Source organism: Bubalus kerabau, chromosome X (assembly GCF_029407905.1).
Source record: "Bubalus kerabau isolate K-KA32 ecotype Philippines breed swamp buffalo chromosome X, PCC_UOA_SB_1v2, whole genome shotgun sequence".
Taxonomy (NCBI): Eukaryota; Metazoa; Chordata; class Mammalia; order Artiodactyla; family Bovidae; genus Bubalus; species Bubalus kerabau.
The window spans coordinates 75,748,446-75,774,447 of record NC_073647.1 but is presented as its reverse complement, the minus strand read 5'-3'; the positions used below and the strand labels follow the sequence as shown (position 1 = coordinate 75,774,447).

At 38.8% G+C, this 26,002-nt stretch overlaps 1 long non-coding RNA gene across 10 annotated transcripts in view; it reads right to left on the bottom strand.

The window, feature by feature from the left end:
* The window catches only part of LOC129639899 (uncharacterized), a 243,309-nt gene that overhangs the window by 176,784 nt on the left and 40,523 nt on the right, over window positions 1-26,002 (bottom strand). Inside the window, exon 4 of one of the 10 annotated variants that reach the window (XR_008708653.1) lies at window positions 13,525-15,691. The exons of the other annotated variants lie outside the window; for them this stretch is intronic. This is a non-coding gene — a long non-coding RNA (uncharacterized LOC129639899). Of the gene's footprint in view, window positions 1-13,524; window positions 15,692-26,002 lie in introns of those variants that run through there. 10 annotated transcript variants of the gene reach the window in all.

Genomic DNA, 26,002 nt, shown 5'->3' with positions numbered 1-26,002 from the left:
GAATACCATTGGTAGCTTATTAGGGATTGCATTGAATATATAAATTGCTTTGGGTAGTATACTCATTTTCACTATATTGATTCTTCCAATCCATGAACATGGAATATTTCTCTATCTATTAGTGTCCTCTTTGGTTTCTTTCACCAGTGTTTTATAGTTTTCTATATATAGGTCTTTAGTTTCTTTAGGTAGATATATTTCTAAGTATTTTATTCTTTCCGTTGCAATGGTGAATGGAATTGTTTCCTTAATTTCTCTTTCTATTTTCTCATTATTAGTGTATAGGAATGCAAGGGATTTCTGTGTGTTGATTTTATATCCTGCAACTTTACTATAGTCATTGATTAGTTCTAGTAATTTTCTGGTGGAGTCTTTAGGGTTTTCTAAGTAGAGGATCATGTCATCTGCAAATAGTGAGAGTTTTACTTCTTCTTTTCCAATTTGGATTCCTTTTATTTCTTTTTCTGCTCTGATTGCTGTGGCCAAAACTTCCAAAACTATGTTGAATAGTAATGGTGAAAGTGGGCACCCTTCTCTTGTTCCTGACTTTAGAGGAAATGCTTTCAATTTTTCACCATTAAGGATAATGTTTGCTGTGGGTTTGTCATATATAGCTTTTATTATGTTGAGGTATGTTCCTTCTATTCCTGCTTTCTGGAGAGTTTTTATCTCCACAAACTGCCAGAATACAGAAAGGACACCCCAAACTCAGCAATTTAAACAAGATGAAGAGACAGAGGAATACCCAGCAGATAAAGGAACAGGATAAATGCCCACCAAACCAAACCAAAGAGGAATGGATAGGGAATCTACCTGATAAAGAATTCCGAATAATGATAGTGAAATTGATCCAAAATCTTGAAATTAAAATGGAATCATAGATAAATAGACTGGAGACAAGGATTGAGAAGATGCAAGAAAGGTTTAACAAGGACCTAGAAGAAATAAATAAGAGTCAATATATAATGAATAATGCAATAAATGAAATTAAAAACACTCTGGAGGCAACAAATAGTAGAATAACAGAGGCAGAAGATAGGATTAGTGAATTCGAAGATAGAATGGTAGAAATAAATGAATCAGAGAGGATAAAAGAAAAACGAATTAAAAGAAATGAGGACAATCTCAGAGACCTCCAGAACAATATTAAATGCGACAACATTCGAATCATAGGGGTCCCAGAAGAAGAAGACAAGAAGGTGACATAGTTTTCTTAAAATAAGAAAGTTATGATTCCAGTCTACTTTCAAATATCAGCTAATCTGTATTTCCAAGCCACTTTGAATGGCTTAGGATGGAGCCTTACACTTACACAATACTACTGTGTTGGTGGGCAACACTGAACTGTATTGGTGATCAACACTAGCACAGGGAAAGTGGTCTCTCACAGCCAGGACAACATCATCCTAGAAGGTGGTGACATGCTGTTATGAAATACTCAACAACACTGTAAGCCTACCATAAAGCACATGAATATGCTATCTGACCCTCTCTACTCCAAGTACTCCCAATCTTCAGAGTCTGGCTACATTGTATACTACTGAAAAAAAAATCATTTCTATATTTCATAACTTTCTCCTTCCACAATCTTCTTTTCTGGAGTTTTTAACTGTGAGAGTTCAGGCAGATAGACAGACTGGTACAAATAAAACTCATGAGAACTTTTCTCCTTAATATGTTCCCTCATTTCCTCATGAAAAGCACTGCAATGGAGGCTACCTTGTGCCTTCTCTGTGAATGGCAAATATGGAAATGATTTCTCCATGAAAAAATTAGTAGTGGAGCCTTGGTGTTTAAAAACAATAGATGCTATTAAATTATGCATCAGTGTCTTTAAAATCTGCATGCAATTTCTGTGCTCTAACTTATTCATATTCTTACCTGAAGGAACGAGAAGCAAAAGGGACAGACCAGTTAAGAATATTCAATCATTACTAGAACTAATCAATGACTATAGTAAAGTTGCAGGATATAAAATCAACACCCAGAAATCCCTTGCATTCCTATACACTAATAATGAGAAAACAGAGAAATTAAGGAAACAATTCCATTCACCATTGCAACGGAAAGAATAAAATACTTAGGAATATATCTACCTAAAGAAACTAAAGACCTATACATAGAAAACTTTAAAACACTGGTGAAAGAAATCAAAGAGGACACTAATAGATGGAGAAATATACCATGTTCATGGAATGGAAGAATCAATATAGTGAAAATGAGTATACTACCCAAAGCAATTTTATAGATTCAATGCAATCCCTATCAAGCTACCAACGGTATTCTTCACAGAGCTAGAACAAATAATTTCACAATTTGTATGGAAATACAAAAAACCTCGAATAGCCAAAGCGATCTTGAGAAAGAAGAATGGAACTGGAGGAATCAACCTACCTGACTTCAGGCTGTACTACAAAGCCACAGTTCTCAAGACAGTATGGTACTGGCACAAAGACAGAAATATAGATCAATGGAACAAAATAGAAAGCCCAGAGATAAATTCACGCACATATGGACACCTTATCTTTGACAAAGGAGGCAAGAATATACAATGGATTAAAGACAATCTCTTTAACAAGTGGTGCTGGGAACTCTGGTCAACCACTTGTAAAAGAATGAAACTAGAACACTTTCTAACACCATACACAAAAATAAACTCAAAATGGATTAAAGATCTAAATGTAAGACCAGAAACTATACAACTCCTAGAGGAGAACATAGGCAAAACACTCTCTGACATACATCACAGCAGGATCCTCTATGACCCACCTCCCAGAATATTGGAAATAAAAGCAAAAATAAACAAATGGGACCTAATTAAACTTAAAAGCTTCTGCACATCAAAGGAAACTATTAGCAAGGTGAAAAGGCAGCCTTCAAATGGGAGAAAATAATAGCAAATGAAGCAACTGACAAACAACTAATCTCAAAAATATACAAGCAACTCCTACAGCTCAACTCCAGAAAAATAAATGACTCAATCAAAAAATGGGCCAAAGAACCAAATAGACATTTCTCCAAAGAAGACATACAGATGGCTAACAAACACATGAAAAGATGCTCAACATCACTCATTATCAGAGAAATGCAAATCAAAACCACTATGAGGTACCATTTCACACCAGTCAGAATGGCTACGATGCAAAAGTCTACAAGTAATAAATGCTGGAGAGGGTATGGAGAAAAGGGAACCCTCTTACACTGTTGGTGGGAATGCAAACTAGTACAGCCACTATGGAGAACAGTGTGGAGATTCCTTAAAAAACTGGAAATAGAACTGCCTTATGATCCAGCAATCCCACTGCTGGGCATACACACTGAGGAAACCAGAAGGGAAAGAGACACGTGTTCCCCAATGTTCATCACAGCACTGTTTATAATAGCCAGGATGTGGAAACAACCTAGATGTCCATCAGCAGCTGAATGGATAAGAAAGCTGTGGTACATAGACACAATGGAGTATTACTCATCCATTAAAAAGAATACATTTGAATCAGTTCTAATGAGGTGGATGAAACTGGAGCCTATTATACAGAGTGAAGTAAGCCAGAAAGAAAAACACCAATACAGTATACTAATGCATATATATGGAATTTAGAAAGATGGTAACAATAACCCCGTGTACGAGACAGCAGAGGAGACACTGATGTATAGAACAGTCTTATGGACTCTGTGGGAGAGGGAGAGGGTGGGAAGATTTGGGAGAATGGCATTGAAACATGTAAAATAACATGTATGGAACGAGTTGCCAGTCCAGGTTCGATGCACGATACTGGATGCTTGGGGCTAGTGCCCTGGGACGACCCAGAGGGATGGTATGGGGAGGGAGGAGGGAGGAGGGTTCAGGATGTGGAACACATGTATACCTGTGGCGGATTCATTTTGATATTTGGCAAAACTAATACAATTATGTAAAGTTTAAAAAATAAAATTAAATTAAAAATAAAGAATATTCAATCATTGCATTATAGATATTTTTTTTAATTGTGCCTCTGAACTTTTTGGCATATACTTTTTCCAAAGTGACATTTTAAGAACTGACTACATTCTGAACTTTCTCACACCATCCACATTAAAAGAGAAAAGCAGTGGCATAAGATAATCAAACAACAAGTGCTTGACAGTAAAATATGGTGTGTTTTTTTTTGTTTGTTTTGTTTTTTTGTTTTTTTTTTTTTTGGTTTTTTTTTTTTTTTTTGCCTCAACTTGAATGTAACTGAATCTGCTTCTTTCTGTAAGTTTACATTCCTTAATTCAATGTCATACCAACTTACATAGAGCTTCTCTATCCCACAGGAAAGGCAAGTTATTAGCAAAAGTAAGAGGTAAAGAAGGTTACTCAATGGCCGCCCTCTCCTTCTGCTCTCTATTAGGGTGCAACTTGGTCCAACTACAACTCTTTCTCTCACTCCTACATTGATCACAACTCCAAATCTGGCTTTTGTTTTCTACCAACTACAACTAAGATGCTTGCTCTGTGATAGCCAGGGTTTCTTGATTACCTTCAGAGAATTTGAAAAACATGTTAAATCTAAACCAAAGTATCCAATAGAAGAATAAAAGGCCAATGGAGGAAATATTTTAAAAGAAATAATTCTGCACAGAAACTTCTTTGTAATCTATTCTGGCTATATCAAATGCTGTGCTAAAAAAAAAAAAAAAACAAAAAAAACACATGATTTCAGTGCTAGAACACTCAGTTCAGTTCACTTGCTCAGTCATGCCCGACTCTTTATGACCCCATGAATCGCAGCACGCCAGGCCTCCTTGTCCATCACCAACTCCCAGAGTCCACCCAAACCCATGTCCATTGAGTCGGTGATGCCATCCAATCATCTTATCCTCTGTCATCCCCTTCTCCTCCCACCTTCAATCTTTCCTAGCATCATGGTATTTTCCAATGAGTTAACTCTTTGTATCAGGTGGCCAAAGCATTGGAGTTTCAGCTTCAACATCAGTCCTTCCAATGAACACCCAGGACTGATCTCCTTTAGGATGGACTGGTTGGATCTCCTTGCTGTCCAAGGGACTCTCAAGAATCTTCTCCAACACCACAGTTCAAAAGCATAAATTCTTCAGCATTCAGCTTTCTTTATTTTTTTTTAAAGTTATTGTTTTTTTTTAATTTAATTTTATTTTTAAACTTTACATAATTGTATTAGTTTCTTTATAGTCCAACTCTCACATCTATACATACACACTAACTGACCAATAAATACTTAATGTGCATGGCGTTACAATGACAAACACCTGATACAGGTTATCTAGCTTTTTGTAACCATGAGTATCCAAGGCACATAGTGACCTAGCTGAGTAAAATATTTGCAATTGGCTTTTCATCCACCATGAGAAGATAGCAATGTATACTACATTTCAAGGTAATATCTCTAGACCAATTCCAGCCTCTGGTCACTGGAAATGTCAACCTTGGAGTTAATGAATCCAAAACAGAGCATTATCCCACTGAAATAGATAGGGATAGAACTTTAAGACTTCATTTGAATTCATAAAGGGGAAGAAAAGCACCACCTCTTTGCTTCATACCCTGAAATATTCAATGGCGAACAGAAACAACAATTTTCACTGACAAGTGCTAATCTGGGTGTTGCACTATTTTCATGAAGAAAGAAACTAGAGCAAGGTTTGATTTACTTTCTCTGGCGTTCAGGATTATATTTAATATCTTCATGAAAAGAAATCCCAACAATGACTCTTCATACCACTTGTCTCCTTACTGTCCTCAGAGACAGATATTACTTTTCTCTGGGAGAACACGACCCACGGGTAATAAATGACTCCTAACACTGAGAGCATCAGAGGGCAGATGCACTAGTAATTCCCTTTCCTAGTCCTTAGCCCTTTTGCAATTAGACTGGCTCTATGGAGATGGCAAGAGTGAGCACTGACATTCTGGGAATCAGCGAACTAAAATGGACTGGAATGGGTGAATTTAACTCAGATGACCATTATATCTACTACTGAGGGCAGGAATTCCTCAGAAGAAATGGAGTAGCCATCATGGTCAACAACAGTCTGAAATGCAGTACTTGGATGCAATCTCAAAAACGACAGAATGATCTCTGTTCCTTTCCAAGGCAAACCATTCAATATCACAGTAATCCAAGGCTATGCCCCAACCAGTAATGCTTAAGAAGCTGAAGTTGAATGGTTCTATGAAGACCTACAAGACCTTTTAGAACTAACACCCAAAAAAATATCCTTTTCATTATAGGGCACTGGAATGCAAAAGCAGCAAGTCAAGCAACACCTGGGGTAACAGGCAAATTTGGCCTTGGAATACAGAATGAAGTAGGGCAAAGACTAATAGAGTTTTTCCACGAGAACGCACTGGTCATAGCAAACACCCTCTTCCAACAACACAAGAGAAGACTCTGCACATGGACATCACCAGATGGTCAACACCGAAATCAGATTGATTATATTCTTTGCAGCCAAAGATGCAGAAGCTCTATACAGTCAGCAAAACAAGACCAGGAGCTGACTATGGCTCAGATCATGAGCTCTTTATTGCCAAATTCAGAATTAAATTTAAGAAAGTAGGGAAAACCACTAGACCATTCAGGTATGACCTAAATCAAATCCCTTATGATTATACAGTGGAAGTGAGAAATAGATTTAAGGGCCTAGATCTGATTGATAGAGTGCCTGATGAACTGTGGACAGGTTCGTGACATTGTACAGGAGACAGGGATCAAGACCATCCCCAAGAAAAAGAAATGCAAAAAAGCAAAATGGCTGTCTGGGGAGGCCTTACAAATAGCTGTGAAAAGAAGAGAAAGAAAAAGCAAAGGAGAAAAGGAAAGATATAAGCATCTGAATGCAGAGTTCCAAAGAATAGCAAGGAGAGATAAGAAAGCCTTCCTTAGTGATCAATGCAAAGAAATAGAGGAAAACAACAGAATGGTAAAGACTAGAGATCTCTTCAAGAAAATCAGAGATACCAAGGGAACATTTCATGCCAAGATAGGCTCGATAAAAGACAGAAATGGTATGGACCTAACAGAAGCAGAAGATATTAAGAAGAGATGGCAAGAATACACAGAAGATCTGTACAAAAAAGATCTTCACGACCCAGATAATCATGATGGTGTGATCACTGACCTAGAGCCAGACATCCTGGAATGTGAAGCCAAGTGGGCCTTAGAAAGCATCACTAAGAACAAAGCTAGTGGAGGTGATGGAATTCCATTTGAGCTATTTCAAATCCTGAAAGATGATGCTGTGAAAGTGCTGCACTCAATATGCCAGCAAATTTGGAAAACTCAGCAGTGGCCACAGGACTGGAAAAGGTCAGTTTTCATTCCAATCCCAAAGAAAGGCAATGCCAAAGAATGCTCAAACTACCACACAATTGCACTCATCTCACATACTAGTAAAGTAATGCTCAAAATTCTCCAAGCCAGGCTTCAGCGATATGTGAACCATGAACTTCCAGATGTTCAAGCTGGATTTAGAAAAGGAAGAGGAAGCAGAGATCAAATTGTCAATATCCACTGGATCATCAAAAAAGCAAGAGAGTTCCAGAAAAACATCTGTTTCTGCTTTATTGACTATGACAAAGCCGTTGACTGTGTGGATCACAATAAACTGTGGACAATTCTGAAAGAGATGGGAATACCAGACCAGCTGATCTGCCTCTTGAGAAACCTATATGCAGATCAAGAAGCAACAGTTAGAAGTGGACATGGAACAACAGACTGGTTCTAAAAAGGAAAAGGAGTATGTCAAGGCTGTATATTGTCACCCTGCTTATTTAACTTATATGCAGAGTACATCATGAGAAACACTGGGCTGGAGGAAGCACAAACTAGAATCAAGATTGCTGGGAGAAATACCAATAACCTCAGATATGCAGATGACACTACCCTTATGGCAGAATGTGAAGACAACTAAAAAGCCTCTTGATGAAAGTGAAAGAGACTGAAAAAGTTGGCTTAAAGCTCAACATTCAGAAAACGAAGATCATGGCATCCGGTCCCACCACTTCATGGGAAATAGATGGAGAAACAGTGGAAACAGTGTCAGATTTTATTTTGGGGGGCTCCAAAATCACTGCAGATGGTGACTGCAGCCATAAAATTAAAAGATGCTTACTCCTTGGAAGGAAAGTTATGAACAACCTAGATAACATATTCAAAAGCAGAGACATTACTTTGCCAACAAAGGTCCATCTAGTCAATGCTATGGTTTTTCCAGTGGTCATGTATGGATGTGAGAGTTGGACTGTGACGAAAGCTGAGCACCAAAGAATTCATGCTTTTGAACTATGGTGTTGAGGAAGACTCTGAGAATCCCTTGGACTACAAGGAGATCCATCCAGTCCATTCTAAAGAAGATCAGTCCTGGGTGTTCATTGGAAGGACTGATGTTGAAGCTGAAACTCCAATACTTTGGCCACCTCATGTGAACAGTTGACTCATTGAAAAAGACCCTGATGTTGAGAGGGATTGGGGGCAGGAGGAGAAGGGGACGACAGAGGATGAGATGGCTGGATAGCATCACCGACTCGATGGACATGAGTTTGGATGAACTCTGGGAGTTGGGGATGGACAGGGAGGCCTGGCGTGCTGCAATTCATGGGGTTGCAAACAGTCGGACATGACTGAGCGACTGAACTGAACTGAACTGAATACTGATAGCTGGATCAACTTACCTGATAGTCAACTGATATTACATCTAATACTCTTTTAGCTTTTCCAATGTGGGAAGACCTGCTCTCACATTAATAAATGAGTGTGCTGAACCATGCCCGTATGGGCAAGCAAGTTCTTATGATGAGAGGAAGCCTAATAGTGAGACATAGACTTTTTGCACAAGTTGGATACTGATAAGAAAAGCACTGTGAACTGCCAGGAAAATAGTATTTATTCTTCCTAGGGTTGTTTGGGAAGGACCATATTTTTTATGTTTCTTATATCAATTTAATATTTTAATACAAGTAAAAGGGATCACTTGTTTTTTTTTTTTTTTCAAGATTTCTAGTTATTACACATGCTGTACCTCAATAAATGTGTTATCTTCTCTAGTTTTCCCCTGAGGTTAGAGTTTAAAAGTATACAGAAGGGTAAGCTGCAAGAGTCATGTTTAGCACCACTGATATTTTATTATCTAATTAACATCTTATATTAATTTATTATAGTACCAGCAAGTGATTACGTTATACTTTGGTAGCCTATCTTGTCTTTTTTGAAGTACCTGTTATTGTGTCCCTGGTCATCATCTCAATCTTTATCTAGGCTTCACCCATACTGTGATGAGCTAGAGCTAGGAGTTCGAATCCTAAAGTAGAGTATGGAGGACTGTGGCAAGTTGGTGTCCCTCTCCTTGAGAGTAGAATGAGATGCTTTAGGTCAACCATGTGCAGCAGCAGAAGTGGTCTGAGTGACCCTGAAGAGTTCATTTGCTTGTGTAACTTCACCATATGGCAAAGATTGTTGGTTACTTATTAGTTTATTGAGCTTCTGGAAGGGAAATGGAACCAAATTAAAATTGTTCAACTACTGTAAGGAGATGACAGTGTACACATCTGTAATGCTTTCCTACTAGGACTTCTCATATAGGCGATTTGCTGCCTGAGGAAGGTAAAATGAAGACAGACCCTTTCCTTCTTCCACCCTCCCTTTTCTCCTCTCCTCTCCATTCAACCAGGGAATATATTCTTGCAGAGAAATAAGCAGGGTATTTAAATTGTGTCCCCAGGCTAAACAACAAAGAGAAAGACTATAACTGAAGCAGGTGTAGTGCTAGGGGAAGCAGAGAGGGAAAGCTATTAATGCAGAATAGTATTTTATATGGGGAAAGAAAATGGGGAATAGAAATAGCTTCAGCATGGCAGCCAGTCCCTAAGTTAAAAGCAGACAAAACTAAGAAATGAGAAGACATAGTATAAAGAACTCTTTTCTGTCACTACTTTGCCAGCCTCTGAATATCTTGTCAGGACAGTTGGGGTACTCAAGTTGCAGCAAATACATACTTTTGTACAGGAGCATGAGATACACTGCACAGGAAGGTAGATGAGAGGGAAGAAGTACAACTGAGCAGATTTTGAAAGTAACCTTTGTACCCTTCTATTAGCTGTCAAGTCTGGAAAAGGCCTCAGATAAAACTGGAAATCTCCCACTATGCTCAAAAAAGGAAATATGCTAGCTCTTGGAATATTTTTATTGAGGTAAAAAGTCTGGAGTATCTTAACTAAACTTCTAATATGCATGTGTGCCTATAAATGGCAGCCTATCAATCCCTTGCCCCTTATCTTCTACCAATATAAAAATTTATAATTCCATAAAATCATATATCAACATAAGAACAATGTAAGCTTTGTTAGGCATAGTTGATGCAGCCTTATATAAGGGTCCCGTCATCTTATTTGGGGCTTCCCTAGTGGCTCAGTGGTAAAGAATATGCCTGTCAATGCAGGAGACATGGGTTCAATCCCTGGGCTGGGAAGATCCCCTGGAGAAGGGAACAGCTACCCACTCCAGTATTCTTGCCTCTTGCCTGGGAAATCTCATAGACAGAGGAGCCTGGTGTGTTTCAGTCCATGGGTTGCAAAGAGCAGACATGACTTTGTGACTAAACAACAATATCTTATTTTGTGGTCTACCAATATGTAAAACTCCCAAAGTCTGCAATCTTTGGAATAAAAATAAAGAATGTCTAAAGATACTATCCCTCTAGCAGTGCCAAGGTGGATCTAAATAAGACTGCACACAAATGAACTGATTTTACCTAGGGTGGCACAGAATTTAAACAACTCCATGTTTTCTCACAAGCTTTCCCATTAGAGTAGAAAATGGGGCACAGATGCTGAAAGGATTTGTTACTGAATACTGTGGGAGGGGACTGATTTTCTTATTTATATGTATCAGGCAACAACAGATGGACACCAGCCTAGAAGCTCTCTAGAAGGCATAATGTCAAGGATTCTGTATTGTTTTGGTTCATTACACTGTCCTAGTTGAGCTGGAAAGGCACAGTGGTATTTAGTATTTGATATTAGAGAGAAGAGAGAGAATAGTTTGTGTGGTGGTAGGGGGGTATATGGGAAAGATATAATAATTTGGAGGACATATAATTTGACAATGACTTTAGTAATTTCTGTACATGACAACTAAATAGATTATACATGTTTAAGTCGTATTAGCATTTACCATGAACCAGTCAGTCCTAGGAAAACTTGTAGATATCCCTTTCTGCATAGATTTTCTACCTCTGTGACATCCTCCCACCTCTGGAACCGCCACCAGTGTTTACTGTTGAATCATTTAATTTAGAATTTATCTTCAGGTAATGAAAAGAGCAGTGGACTATGAAGCAGGAATTTCTGATCCAACCTTGCTACCAACTATGGGGAATTTAAGCACCTCCACTATTCTACCTGTTTTTCTTACCACGAAAAATGAGAAGTATGGATTAGATGAATCACTAATATCCCCTCTTTCTCTCAAATCCTATTATTTCCAAATATTGTTCTCAGACTGCTTCATGTGTATCAAATAATCCCAGGGTTGAAAAGGCCTTAATAATCTAGTCCACATACACACCCAATATTTGAAATATTACACTATAACATTGATGCCAAATGGCTATTCAGCCTTTTCAGAAACACTTCAGTTTTCAGAAAATCACTATCTTTTGTGGTGGTCCCTTCCATTGGTTTATATTTTGGCCTATTAAAAAGTTGTTAAAATACTCAAAATTAAGTATTTATATTCAATGAAAGACTGTATGGACAGTGTTAATGAGCAGATAGCTCATTGGAAAAAGATAAAGTGTTTAATACTGAAAATTATCAATATCCAATATATAAGGAACTACTGAAAATAAGCAAGGAAACTATAGAAATTACAAGAGAAACTCAGCAAATTATCCAAACAGGAAGTATACTGATGAGGAAATTAAAATATTAAAAATTGAAGAGTTTATCTAACTGATTAATAATCAGAGAAGTGAACTTAAAATGGTAAGTTCTCAGTTTACATCCATTACATTGACCAAAGTCAGAATAGTGAATAATCTGTCACGTGTTGCCAGGGATGGGAGAGTTGATTAGGTCTCTGGATGGCCTAAAGGACAAATGAAATCCTTGCCCAATTATTAACAATCAATGATAGTGGTTTTTACATTTTTGATGTGTGATAGAAAAGAACAAGAAGAACAAAAATACATGCAACAGAAACTTTATGTCTTGGGGTCCTGCTGGGCCCTAGCCCCAACCACTAGCAGACTAACACAAGCTTCAGAACAGCATGGACCCCGTAGCCACCTGCCAGGAACTGACCCCACCCACCAGTGGTCTGAACCAGCTCTGGGATCCTGCAGCCAGAACACAGGACCTGGCTCTGTCCACTAATGGGCTGGCACTAGCTCTAGGACTTGGATTCATCTACCAGTGAGTGGGCACCAGCTCCAGGATCTCCTGGACCCTGACTCTACCCATCAGTGATCCAGCACTAGTCCCAGGGTCCTCCAGGGTTATGAAGCCAACTGTGTGGTGACCCAGCCCCATTAAACAGTGACCAGCAGCCTCTGCACAAGGCAGGACCTGGCAACCAACTGGACTAGAAGCCAAAAAAAGCCTACAAGATTGCTCACAGTAGTCTGCCTGCCACAACAAAAGGACCTAGAAATCCTCAAAGAGGCAATCCTAGAACATTACCTCTGATGATGAGAGGGGAGTGAGATGCTGGAACACATAGGTTGTCTCCTACAAAAGCCACTTCTCCAGTTTCAGGAAATGTAAAGAAATAAAAGCAGCAAGTTAGGCAAAATGAGGTGACAGAGTAACATGTCCAAACAAAGGACAAAACTCCAGAACAGGAAGTAAGTGAAGTGGAAATAGACGGTTTACCCAAGAAAGAGCTTGAGGAAATTATTGTGGGTGGTCAAAGAACTCAGGAGAAGAATGGATGCACAGAAGGAGAAATTGAAAGTTTAACAGAGTTATAAAATATAAAGAACAACCAAACAAATGTATAAAATAACTTAATGAAAAATACACTAGAAGGGATTAACAATAGACTAAATGATAAAGACATTCAGAGTAGTCAAAATCAATGACACTGAACACAAAAAAGAAGGAAAAGAAATGAGGACAGTTTAGGAGACTTCTGGGACAACATTAAATCTGCTAATACTTGCAATATGGGGGTCCCAGAAGGAGAAGAGAGAGACAAAGGGGCTGAGGACATATTTGAAGACATAATGGCTGAAAACTTGCCTAAACTGGGGAAAGAATTGGACATCCAAGTCCAGGAGGTATAGAGTCCCACACAGGATGAATCCAAAGAGGAATACACCAAGACACATTATAATTAAAATGGCATGAATTAAAGATAAAGAAAGACTATTAAAGGCAGCAAGAAAAAAAGGAACAAATAACATACAAGGGAACTCCCATAAGGTTCCCATAAGTTGACTTTTCAGCAGAAATTCTGCAGCCAGAAGAGAGTGACACAATATATTTACAGTGATAAAAGGAAAAAAAAAACTACAGCAAAAGAGTATTCTACAAGGTAAGGTTTTTATTCAGATTTGCTGCAGAGAGCATAAAACAAACAAAAGCCAAGACTGACACCAATAAACCAGCTTTACAGAACATGTTAAAGCGACTTCTCTAAGAGAAAAAGAAAAAGCCACTACTAGAAACATGACAATTATGAAAGGAAAAAACCCTTCAATAAAGGCAAATATACCAGTGAAATTATTAGTAAACTTTCCATGCACAAAGCTAGTAAGAAGTTTAAAAGACAAAGTAGTAAAATTATCTATATCTACAATAAGCTGTTAAGAAATACACAATTATATATAAAATATGATGTCAACAGTAATCATGAAGGACAGTACAAAAGTAGGCTTGTTAAAATGCATTTGAAATTAAGTGATTAGCAACTTAAAAAATAATGTATATATATAGACTATTATACAGAAACCTCATGGTAACCACAGACCAAAAATACATAATAGATATACAAACACAAAAGAAAAAGAAATCCAAACATAACACTAAAAATAGTCATGGAATCACAAGAAAACAAAAGAAGGAATAAAAAAAGAACTACAAATGTGATACACTGCATTAACAAATTGAATAAAAACCATATGACCATCTCAACTATGCAAAGAAAGCTTTTGACAAAATTCAACATCCATTTATAACAAAAACTCTCCAGAAGGTGGGTATAAAAGGAACATATGTCAACATATTATAATAAAGATCATACATGATAAATCCACAATTAATATCATACTCAATGGTTAAAAGTTGAAAGCATTTCTTCTAAGGCCAGGAATAAGACAAGGATGCCCATTCTCACCACTTTTAACTCAATATAGAATTGTAAGTCCTAGTTACAGCATTTGGATAAGAAAAGAAATAAAAGCAACCCAAATTGGGAAGGAAGAGCTAAAACTCTCACGGTGTGCCAATGAAATAATACTATATATTATACTATATATAATATACTAATGATACTATATATTCATAGAAAATTCTAAAGACACTACCCAAAAACTACTTTGATAAAATTGCAGGATATAAAATTAATATGCAGAAATCTGTTGCATGTCTATACACTAACAATGAACTGAAAGACAAATTAAGGAAAGACCCCATTTATCATTGAAACCAAAATAATAAAATACCTAGGAATAAATCTGCCTAAGGAGGTAAAAAAACCCTATACTTGGAAAACTATAAGACATGATGAAAGAAATTGAACATGATGCAAATAGATAAAAAGATATACCATGTTTATGGATTAGAAGAATTAATATTGTTAATATGATCATACTACCCAAGGTTATCTGTAGATTTGGTGCAATCTTTATCAAAATACTTGTGGCATTTTTCATAGAACTAGAACCAATAGTTTTAAAATTTGTATGGAAACACAGAAGATCCCAAAGAGCCAAAACAACACTGAAAAAGAACAGAGATAGAGGTATCATGCACACTGTTTTCAAACTACACTACAAAGCTACAGTAATTCAAATAATATGTTAGTCGCTCAGTCATCCCAACTCTTTGTGACCCCAGGAACTGCAGCCCACCAGGCTCCTCTGTCCATGAGATTTTCCAGGCTAGGATACTGGAGTGGGTCTCCATTTCCTTCTCCAGGGATCTTCCCAACCCAGGGATTGAATCCAGGTCTCCTGCACTACAGGCAGATTCTTTACCAACTGAGCTAATTATATGTTCAGTTCAGTTAGGTTCAGTCGCTCAGTTCTGTCCGACTCTTTGCAACCCCATGAATCACAGCATACCAGGCCTCCCTGTCCATCACCAACTCCCGGAGTTCACTCAGACTCATGTCCATCGAGTCAGTGATGCCATCCAGCCATCTCATCCTCTGTCATCCCGTTCTCCTCCTGCCCCCAATCCCTCCCAGTATCAGAGTCTTTTCCAATGAATCAACTCTTTGCATGAGGTGGCCAAAGTACTGGAGTTTCAGCTTTAGCATCATTCCTTCCAAAGAAATCCCAGGGATGATCTCCTTCAGAATGGACTGGTTGGATCTCCTTGCAGTCCAAGGGACTCTCAAGAGTCTTCTCCAAAACCACAGTTCAAAAGCATCAATTCTTCTGTGCTCAGCTTTCTTCACAGTCCAACTCTCATATCCATACATGACCACTGGAAAAACCATAGCCTTGACTAGATGGACCTTTGTTACTGACACAAAAATAGAAACACTGATCAATGGAACAGAGTAAAGAACTCAGTAATTAGCTTATGCTTGTGCTTAGCCAATCAGTCATGTCTGACTCTTTGCAACCCCATGGACTATAGCCTGCCAGACCCCTCTGTTCATAGGGATTCTCCAGGCAAGAATACTGAAGTGGGTTGCCATGCCCTCCTTCAGGGGATCTTCTGAAACCAGGGATTGAACCCAGGTCTCCCACATTGCAGGCAGATTCTTTACTGTTTGAGTCACCAGGGAAGCCCAAGCCTATGCTTATATGGTCAATTAATCTAAGAAAAAAGAGGTATGAATGTACAATGGAGAAAAGACAGTGTCTTCATTAAGTGCAGTTGGAAAACTGGACAGCCACATGTAAAAGAATGAAATTAAAACATTTTATTATACTGTATACAAAAATAAAGTCAAAGTGGATTAGATACCGAAATGTATGACCTGAAAACACAAAATTCCAAGAAGAAAATATAGGCAAAATAGTCTGACATAAATCACAGTGATATTTTTTTGGATCTATCGCCTCAGGCAAAGGAAACAAAAGCAAAAATAAACAACTGGACCCTAATTAAACTCAAAGGTTTCTGCATAGAAAAGGAAACCATCAACACAATGAAAATATAATTTACTGATTGGGAAAAGATATTTGCAAATGATATAACCAATAGGGGTTAAAATCCAAAATATATAAACAGTTCATACAACTCAACATAAAACAAACAACCTGATTGAAAACTGGGCAGAAGACCCAAATATACTTTTTTCCAAAAACGTACAGATGTCCAGCAGGCATATGACAAGATGCTCAACACTGCTGATCATCTGGGAATGGTAGATCAAAACCACGATGAGATATTGCCTCACACCTGTCAGAATGGCTATTAAAAGATCACAAACAAATGTTGGAGAGGATGTGGAGAATATGAACCCTTGCATACTGTTTGTGGGAATGTAAGATGATGTAGCCATTGTGGAAAGCAGTACTATTTTAAGGAAGGTTTCTTAAAATAGTAAAAACAGAACTACAGTATGACCCAACAGCTCCACTCCTGGGTGTATTACCAAGAAACAAAAACACTACTTTGAAAAGTTACATGCACTCTCATGTTCATAGCAGAATTATTTACAATAGCCAAAACATGGATACAACCTAAGTGTCCATTAATAGATGAATGGATAAAGAAGATGTGGTGTACATTTATACAATGGACTACCACTCACCCATAAAAAAGAATAAGATTTTGCCATTTAAAACAACATGGATAAACACAGAGGGTGTTAAGTTTAGTGAAATGAGTCAGTTAGAGAAAGACAAATACTATATGATATCACTTATGTGGAATCTAAAAAATAAAATTCACTAGTTAATGTAACAAAAAGGAAACAGACTCACAGAGAACAAACGTCCGAGGTCAGGGGCAGAAGCTGGGAGGACCCCATGCCGGAAGGGCGGCGGCCAAGAGGAGTTACCCCACGTCCGAGGTCAGGGGCAGTGGCCGAGAGTACCAGACTGCGACAGCGCAGGAATGGCCGAGAGGAGCTACCCCGCATCTGAGGTCAGGGGCGGCGGCCGGGAGGAGCTACCCCACGCCCCTAAGACCGAGGCCAGGGGCGGTGGGCAGGAGGAGCAACCCATGCCCGAGGCCAGGGGCGGTGGCCAGGAGGACCAACCCCACGTCCAAGGAGCCATGGCTACGCGGGCACAGGAGGGCCTAGAGGAGCTATTCCATGTTGAAGGTCAGGAAGGGTGGCGGTGAGGAGATACCCCTCGTCCAAGGTAAGGAACAATGGCTGCGCTTTGCTGGAGCAGCTGTGAAAAGATACCCCACACCCAAAGTAAGAGAAACCCAAGTAAGATGCTAGGTGTTGCAAGAGGGCATCAGAGGGCAAACACACTGAAACCATACTCACAGAAAACTAGTCAATCTAATCACACTAGGACCACAACCTTGTCTAACTCAATGAAATTAAGCCATGCCCGTGGGGCAACCCAAGAAGGGCGGGTCATGGTGGAGAGGTCTGACAGAATGTGGCCCACTGGAGAAGGGAATGGCAAACCACTTCAGTATTCTTGCCTTGAGAACCCCATGAACAGTATGAAAAGGCAAAATGCTAGGATACTGAAAGAGGAACTCCCCAGGTCAGTAGGTGCCCAATATGCTACTGGAGATCAGTGGAGAAATAACTCCAGAAAGAATAAAGGGATGGAGCCAAAGCAAAAAGAATACCCAGCTGTGGATGTGACTGGTGATAGAAGCAAGGTCCGATGCTGTAAAGTACAATATTGCATAGGAACCTGGAATGCAGGTCCACGAATCAAGGCAAATTGGAAGAGGTCAAACAAGAGATGGCAAGAGTGAATGTCGATATTCTAGGAATCAGCAACTGAAATGGACTGGAATGGGTGAACTTAACTCAGATGACCATTATTTCTACTACTGCAGACAGGAATCCCTCAGAAGAAATGGAGTGGCCATCATGGTCAACAAAAGAGTCTGAAATGCAGTACTTGGATGCAGTCTCAAAAATGACAGAATGATCTCTGTTCGTTTTCAAGGCAAACCATCCATATCACAGTAATCCAAGTCTATGCCCCAACCAGTAATGCTGAAGAAACTAAAGTTGAACAGTTCTATGAAGACCTACAAGACCTTTTAGAACTAACACCCAAAAAAGATGTCCTTTTCATTATAAGGAACTGGAATGCAAAAGTAGGAAGTCAAGAAACACCTGGAGTAACAGACAAATCTGGCCTTGGAATACAGAATGAAGCAGGGCAAAGACTAATAGAGTTTTGGCAAGAAAATGCACTGGTCATAACAAACACCCTCTTCCAACAACAGAAGAGAAGACTCTATACAAGGACATTACCAGATGGTCAACACTGAAATCAGATTGATTATATTCTTTGCAGCCAAAGATGGAGAAACTCTATACAGTCAACAAAAACAAGACCAGGAGCTGACTGTGGCTCAGACCATGAACTCCTTATTGCCAAATTCAGACTTAAATTGAAGAAAGCAGGGAAAACCACTAGACCATTCAGGTATGACCTAAATCAAATCCCTTATGATTATACAATGGAAGTGAGAAATAGATTTAAGGGACTAGATAGAGTGCCTGATGAATTATGGTATAAGATTTGTGACATTGTAAAGGAGACAGGGATCAAGACCATCCCCATGGAAAAGAAATGCAAAAAATCAAAACGGCTGTCTGGGGAGGCCTTACAAATAGCTGTGAAAAGAAGAGAAGTGAAAAGCAAAGGAGAAAAGGAAAGATATAAGCATCTGAATGCAGAGTTCCAAAGAATAGCAAGGAGAGATAAGAAAGCCTTCCTCAGCAATCAATGCAAAGAAATAGAAGAAAACAAAAATGGGAAAGACTAGAGATCTCTTCAAGAAAATCAGAGATACCAAAGGAACATTTCATGCAAAGATGGGCTCGATAAAGGACAGAAATGGTATGGACCTAACAGAAGCAGAACATATTAAGAAGAGATGGCAAGAACACACAGAAGAACTGTACAAAAAAGATCTTCATGACCCAGATAATCACAATGGTGTGATCACTCATCTAGAGCCAGACATCCTGGAATGTGAAGTCAAGTGGGCCTTAGGAAGCAGCACTACAAACAAAGCTAGTTGAGATGACAGAATTCCAGTTGAGCTATTTCAAATTCTGAAAGATGATGCTGTGAAAGTGCTGCACTCAATATGCCAGCAAATTTGGAAAACTCAGCAGTGGCCACAGGACTGGAAAAAGTCAGTTTTCATTCCAATCCCAAAGAAAGGCAATGCCAAAGAATGTTCAACCTACCACACAATTGCACTCATCTCACACGCTAGTAAAGTAATGCTCAAAATTCTCCAAGCCAGGCTTCAGCAATATGTGAACCGTGAACTTCCTGATGTTCAAGCTGGTTTTAGAAAAGGCAGAGGAACCAGAGATCAAATTGCCAACATCCGCTGGATCATTGAAAAAGCAAGAAGTTCCAGAAAAACATCTATTTCTGCTTTATTGACTATGTCAAAGCCTTTGACTGTGTGGATCACAATAAACTGTGGAAAATTCTGAAAGAGATGGGAATACCAGACCACCTGACCTGCCTCTTGAGAAATTTGTATGCAGGTCAGGAAGAAACAGTTAGAAGTGGACGTGGAGCAACAGACTGGTTCCAAATAGGAAAAGGAGTACGTCAAGGCTGTATATTGTCACCCTGCTTATTTAACTCTTATGCAGAGTACATCACGAGAAATGCTGGACTGGAAGAAAGACAAGCTGGAATCAATATTGCCAGCAGGAGAAATATCAATAACCTTAGATATGCAGATGACACCACCCTTATGGCAGAAAGTGAAGAGGAACTAAAAAGCCACTTGATGAAAGTGAAAGTGGAGAGTGAAATAGTTGGCTTAAAGCTCAACATTCAGAAAACGAAGATCATGGCATCCAGTTCCATCAGTTCATGGGAAATAGATGGGGAAACAGTGGAAACAGTGTCAGACTTTATTTTTCTGGGCTCCAAAATCACTGCAGATGGTGACTGCAGCCATGAAATTAAAAGACGCTTACTCCTTGGAAGGAAAGTTATGACCAACCTAGATAGTATATTCAAAAGCAGAGACATTACTTTGCCAACAAAGGTCCGTCTAGTCACGGCTATGGTTTTTCCTGTGGTCATGTATGGATGTGAGATTTGGACTGTGAAGTAAGCTGAGCGCGGAAGAATTGATGCCTTTGAACTGTGGTGTTGGAGAAGACTCTTGAGAGTCCCTTGGACTGCAAGGAGATCCAAACCGTCCATTCTGAAGGAGATCAGCCCTGGGATTTCTTTGGAAGGAATGATGCTAAAGCTGAAACTCCAGTACTTTGGCCACCTCATGTGAAGAGTTGACTCATTGGAAAAGACTCTGATGCTGGGAGGAATTGGGGGCAGGAGGAGAAGGGGACGACAGAGGATAAGATGGCTGGATGGCATCACTGACTTGATGGACGTGAGTCTGGGTGAACTCCGGGTGTTGGTGATGGACAGGGAGGCCTGGCGTGCTGCAATTCATTGGGTCGCAAAGAGTTGGACACAACTGACCTGATCTGATCTGATCTGAGTGGGGATAGAGAAGGGGGGAGGCACAAGATTGGGTTAGCATATTAAGAAGTACAAACTTTTATGTATAAAATATACACACAACAGTACAGAACAAGGAATATAGCCAATATTTCATTTTAACTATAGTGGAGTATAACTTTTAGAAATTGTGAATCACTATATTGTACACCTGATGCTCACTAGCTGTACTGGAAATACATTGAATAAAGCCAATGTATCATAATATCAAGTGATAAATTTCATCAAATGGTAGAGAATTAAAATTTCCTACAATTACTTGGATAATTTCAAGTATTCTAAATAAACTATAACTCAATTTTTTAAAAATGCTTTATGTGGCCTGAAAAGCCTAAACTATTTACTATCTAATCCTTTACAGTTAAAGTTTGCTAACCCTTGCACTTCAGGATCTGTCACATACTGTTCATGTAAGGAGCCATACTTGAGGGCAATTTGGAACTACTTAGTACACAGTACACAAAGTACAAACTAAGTACACAGACACTGTGTAAGCCAGGATATATGCTCTCACAAAAGTAAGTACAAAAGGGTTTTATTATCTTCAATGTTGTTAAAGGTCTTTGGGATATGCATCACTTGGTGTTCTATAGGTAAAATGTATTGGATGTACATTATGGAGTATATGGAGCATTTAGAAATGACAAAACAGACATACATAAAGCAAGTTAGATAGAACTTAAAAAATCAAATAAAAAGAACATTAAATAGAAGAACTTTATCTCAATACCATTTATGTAAACTAAAAATACATGAGGACAAAACAACAAAAACAGAAGAAACACACAACACATTTTATAAGTACACTTAAACATTGGGCTTCCCAGCTGGCACCAGTGGTAAAGAATCCACCTGTCAATGTAGGAGACGCAAGAGATGCAGATTTGATCCCTGGGTTGAGAAGATCCCCTGAAGTAGGAAATGACAACCCACTCCAGTATTCCTGCCCGGAAAATTCCATGGACAGAGGAGCCTGGCGGACTACAGTCCATGGGGCTACAAAGATTCAGACATGACTGAGCATAAGCACAGACTTAAACATTAAAAGATTAGAACAATTACTTGGGGGGTTGAGAAATGGAAATTGGTAAAAATAAACAAGTATGGGCCTTGCAAACAGCAATGATGTCAATGTGCCATCAATGAGAAGTATGAATAACTCAACCCTCCACAACAGATGCAGTTAGGAAAAAAAAATGTTCTTAAAATAAGGTGAATTCATTTCCTGTGTAACATCTACCAACTCTTTGGTCCCAGTTATATTCTGTATCACACAAAACAAGTACAATCTTTCTTCCATACATACCAATAACAACACTCACCTTCTGAGGCCCTCTTTATTCTACATACACAGTTCTAGCTCCTAGATGAATTTCCAAATATGACTACCAGAAATGAACCCAGCATAGGTGAATTATCATGTAGTTGAAACAAACTACTGATTTCATTCTGGACACTATACTTCTCTCAAAGATGTCTAACCTGGAATAAGCAATCAGTTCAGTTCAGTGCCTCAGTCATGTCCGACTCTTTGCGACCCTATGAATCACAGCATACCAGGCCTCCCTGTTCATCACCAACTCCCGGAGTTCACCCAGACTCACGTCCATAGAGTCAGTGATGCCATCCAGCCATCTCATCCTCTGTCGTCCCCTTCTCCTCCTGCCCCCAATCCCTCCCAGCATCAGAGTCTTTTCCAATGAGTCAACTCTTCACATGAGGTGGCCAAAGTACTGGAGCTTCAGCTTCAGCATCATTCCTTCCAAAGAAATCCCAGGGCTGATCTCCTTCAGAATGGACTGGTTGGATCTCCTTGCAGTCCAAGGGACTCGCAAGAGTCTTCTCCAACACCATAGTTCAAAGGCATCAATTCTTCTGCACTAAGCCTTCTTCACAGTCCAATTCTCACATCCATACATGACCACAGGAAAAACCATAGCCTTAAGTAGACGAACCTTTGTTGCCAAATTAATGTCTCTGCTTTTCAATATGCTATCTAGGTTGGTCATAACTTTCCTTCCAAGCAGTAAGCGTCTTTTAATTTCATGGCTGCAGTCACCATCTGCAGTGATTTTGGAGCCCAGAAAAATAAAAACTGACACTGTTTCCACTGTTTCCCCATCTATTTTCCATAAAATGATGGGACCGGATGCCATTATCTTCGTTTTCTGAATGTTGAGTTTTAAGCCAACTTTTTCACTCTCCACTTTCACTTTCATCAAGAGGTTTTTTAGTTCCTCTTCACTTTCTGCCATAAGGGTGGTGTCATCTCATATCTGAGGTTATTGATATTTCTCCCGGCAATGTTGATTCCAGCTTGTCTTTCTTCCAGTCCAGCATTTCTCATGATGTACTCTGCATATAAGTTAAATAAGCAGGGTGACAACATACAGCCTTGACGTACTCCTTTTCCTATTTGGAACCAGTCTGTTGTTCCATGTCCACTTCTAACTGTTGCTTCCTGACCTGCATACAGATTTCTCAAGAGGCAGGTCAGGTGGTCTGGTATTCTCATCTCTTTCGGAATTTTCCACAGTTTATTGTGATCCACACAGTCAAAGGCTTTGGCATAGTCAATAAAGCAGAAATAGATATTTTTTCTGGAACTCTCTTGCTTTTTCAATGATCCAGCGGATGTTGGCAATTTGATCTCTGGTTTCTCTGCCTTTTCTAAAACCAGCTTGAACATCAGGAAGTTCACGGTTCACGTATTGCTGAAGCCTGGCTTGGAGAATTTTGAGCATTACTTTACTAGTGTGTGAGATGAGTGCAATTGTGTGGTAGATTGAGCTTTCTTTACAAGCATTGCCTTTCTTTGGGTTTGGAATGAAAACTGACCTTTTCCAGTCCTGTGGCCACTGCTGAGTTTTCCAAATTTGCTGGCCTATTGAGTGCAGCACTTTCACAGCATCATCTTTCAGGATTTGAAATAGCTCAACTGGAATTCCATCACCTCCACTAGCTTTGTTCGTAGTGATGCTTTCTAAGGCCCACTTGACTTCACATTCCAGGATGTCTGGCTCTAGGTCAGTGATCACACCATCGTGATTATCTGGGTCATGAAGATCTTTTTTGTACAGTTTTTCTGTGTATTCTTGCCACATCTTCTTAATATCTTCTGCTTCTGTTAGGTCTATACCATTTCTGTTCTTTATTGAGCCTATCTTTGCATGAAATGTTCCCTTGGTATCTCTAATTTTCTTGAAGAGATCTCTAGTCTTTCCCATTCTGTTGTTTTCCTCTATTTCTTTGCATTGATTGTTGAGGAAGGCTTTCTTATCTCTTCTTGCTATTCTTTGGAACTCTGCATTCAGGTGTTTATATCTTTCCTTTTCTCCTTTGCTTTTCGCTTCTCTTCTTTTCACAGCTATTTGTAAGGCCTCCCCAGACAGCCATTTTGCTTTTTTGCATTTCTTTTCCATGGCGATGATTTTGTTCCCTGTCTGCTGTACAATGTCATGAACCTCCACACATAGTTCATCAGACACTCTATCTATCATATCTAGTCCCTTGAATCTATTTCTCACTTCCACTGTATAATCATAAGAGATTTGTTTTAGGTCATACCTGAATGGTCTAGTGGTTTTCCCTACTTTCTTCAATTTAAGTCTGAATTTGGAATAAGCAATAGGGATCATGTATTCTAACTCTTCCCTAACTTGCTTCACACTTAACACTGTACTAGATATACAGCACTTTCCAAACGTGCTTTGGTTAACTGATTGTACACAAGTATACAGCTCTCCGATGCATACAACTGAATAATAAATCAGCATAGTCTTAGTTTCTTATACTGATGTGTCTAGGACTGAACATCTATCATAATCTCAAGTGATAAATTTCAACAGTAGAGAACTAAAATTTCCTACAAGTAGTTAAATTCAAAGATCTAGTCAATGAACTTAAATGGTGTCAAGTGTGTGGTATTTGAGATAAAATGAATCAACTATTTTCTGTTGGTTTGGAGGTTTGACACAGTGTTAATGAATGTCAAGTACATATAAAGGAATATGTTTGGTTGATTCACTTATTTTAGTTTTAGAAATAACTATGTTGTTCTTCTGATGCCATAATTATTTATCATTTTTCTGACTTTTAATTCAAATCCATCTAAAATGGTAAAGTCAATATGACTGATAACCACAGAAATTAGTCCACACGTGGATAAACAAAAGTTTAATTAAAAAAAAATTTTTAATCTTTAAAGCTGAAAAGAATCTGTGCCAAAGAATATCTCTGCAGATTGTATTTTGGATTATGTGCTTCTAGTGCTGAATTATATGAATATTTTTAGAACACTTGAATGAAGGAAAAGTAGAAAACTCAAGAATATTCAAGGTCTTACTGAACTTGTTCAGAGATATTAGTTTTTATTCTCATCAGTGCATTCCATAGTAGAAACATTTTTTACCTCCTTCCAATTCAGAACACTATGAAACACAGCATAAGCTTTCAGTGTATCCCTCTAAAATTGAAAGTTTGCTTATGAATCTTAAGAATACATTTTTCAGGCTCTGAAAGTGAATATACCATAACTTTTTGCTGTATATCTGCCTGAAAACTTTCCCATAAAGTAAGCATGCTTGGATAAGGTTTATTTACATATCTGCAAGTCAACAGGGACACAAAGCACTTTCAGAAGGAAAGGAAAAATATGAAGTATAGCAGAAACAGATGTGACTCTTCAAACTTCAAGAAGTCCTATGAGCATCTGATAATCCATTTCTCTGTCTCTTCACTGCCAACAGACTTATTATCTTAACTTCCACAGTTTGATTTTTAAGCACTCTTAATTATAAAGTGCTGTTGCAATTAGCTCACTAAAGAACACTGGAGCCTATTATACAGAGTGAAGTAAGCCAGAAAGAAAAACACCAATACAGTATACTAATGCATATATATGGAATTTAGAAAGATGGTAACGATAACCCTGTATGCAAGACAGCAAAAGAGACACAGATGTATAGAACAGTTTTTTGGACTCTGTGAGAGAGGGAGAGGGTGGGATGATTTGGGAGAATGTCATAGAAACATGTATAATATCATATAGGAAATGAATCGCCAGTTCAGGTTCGATACAGGATGCTTGGGGCTAGTGCACTGGGATGACCCGGAGGGAGGGTATGGGGACGGAGGTGGGAGGGTGGGGTTCAGGATGGGG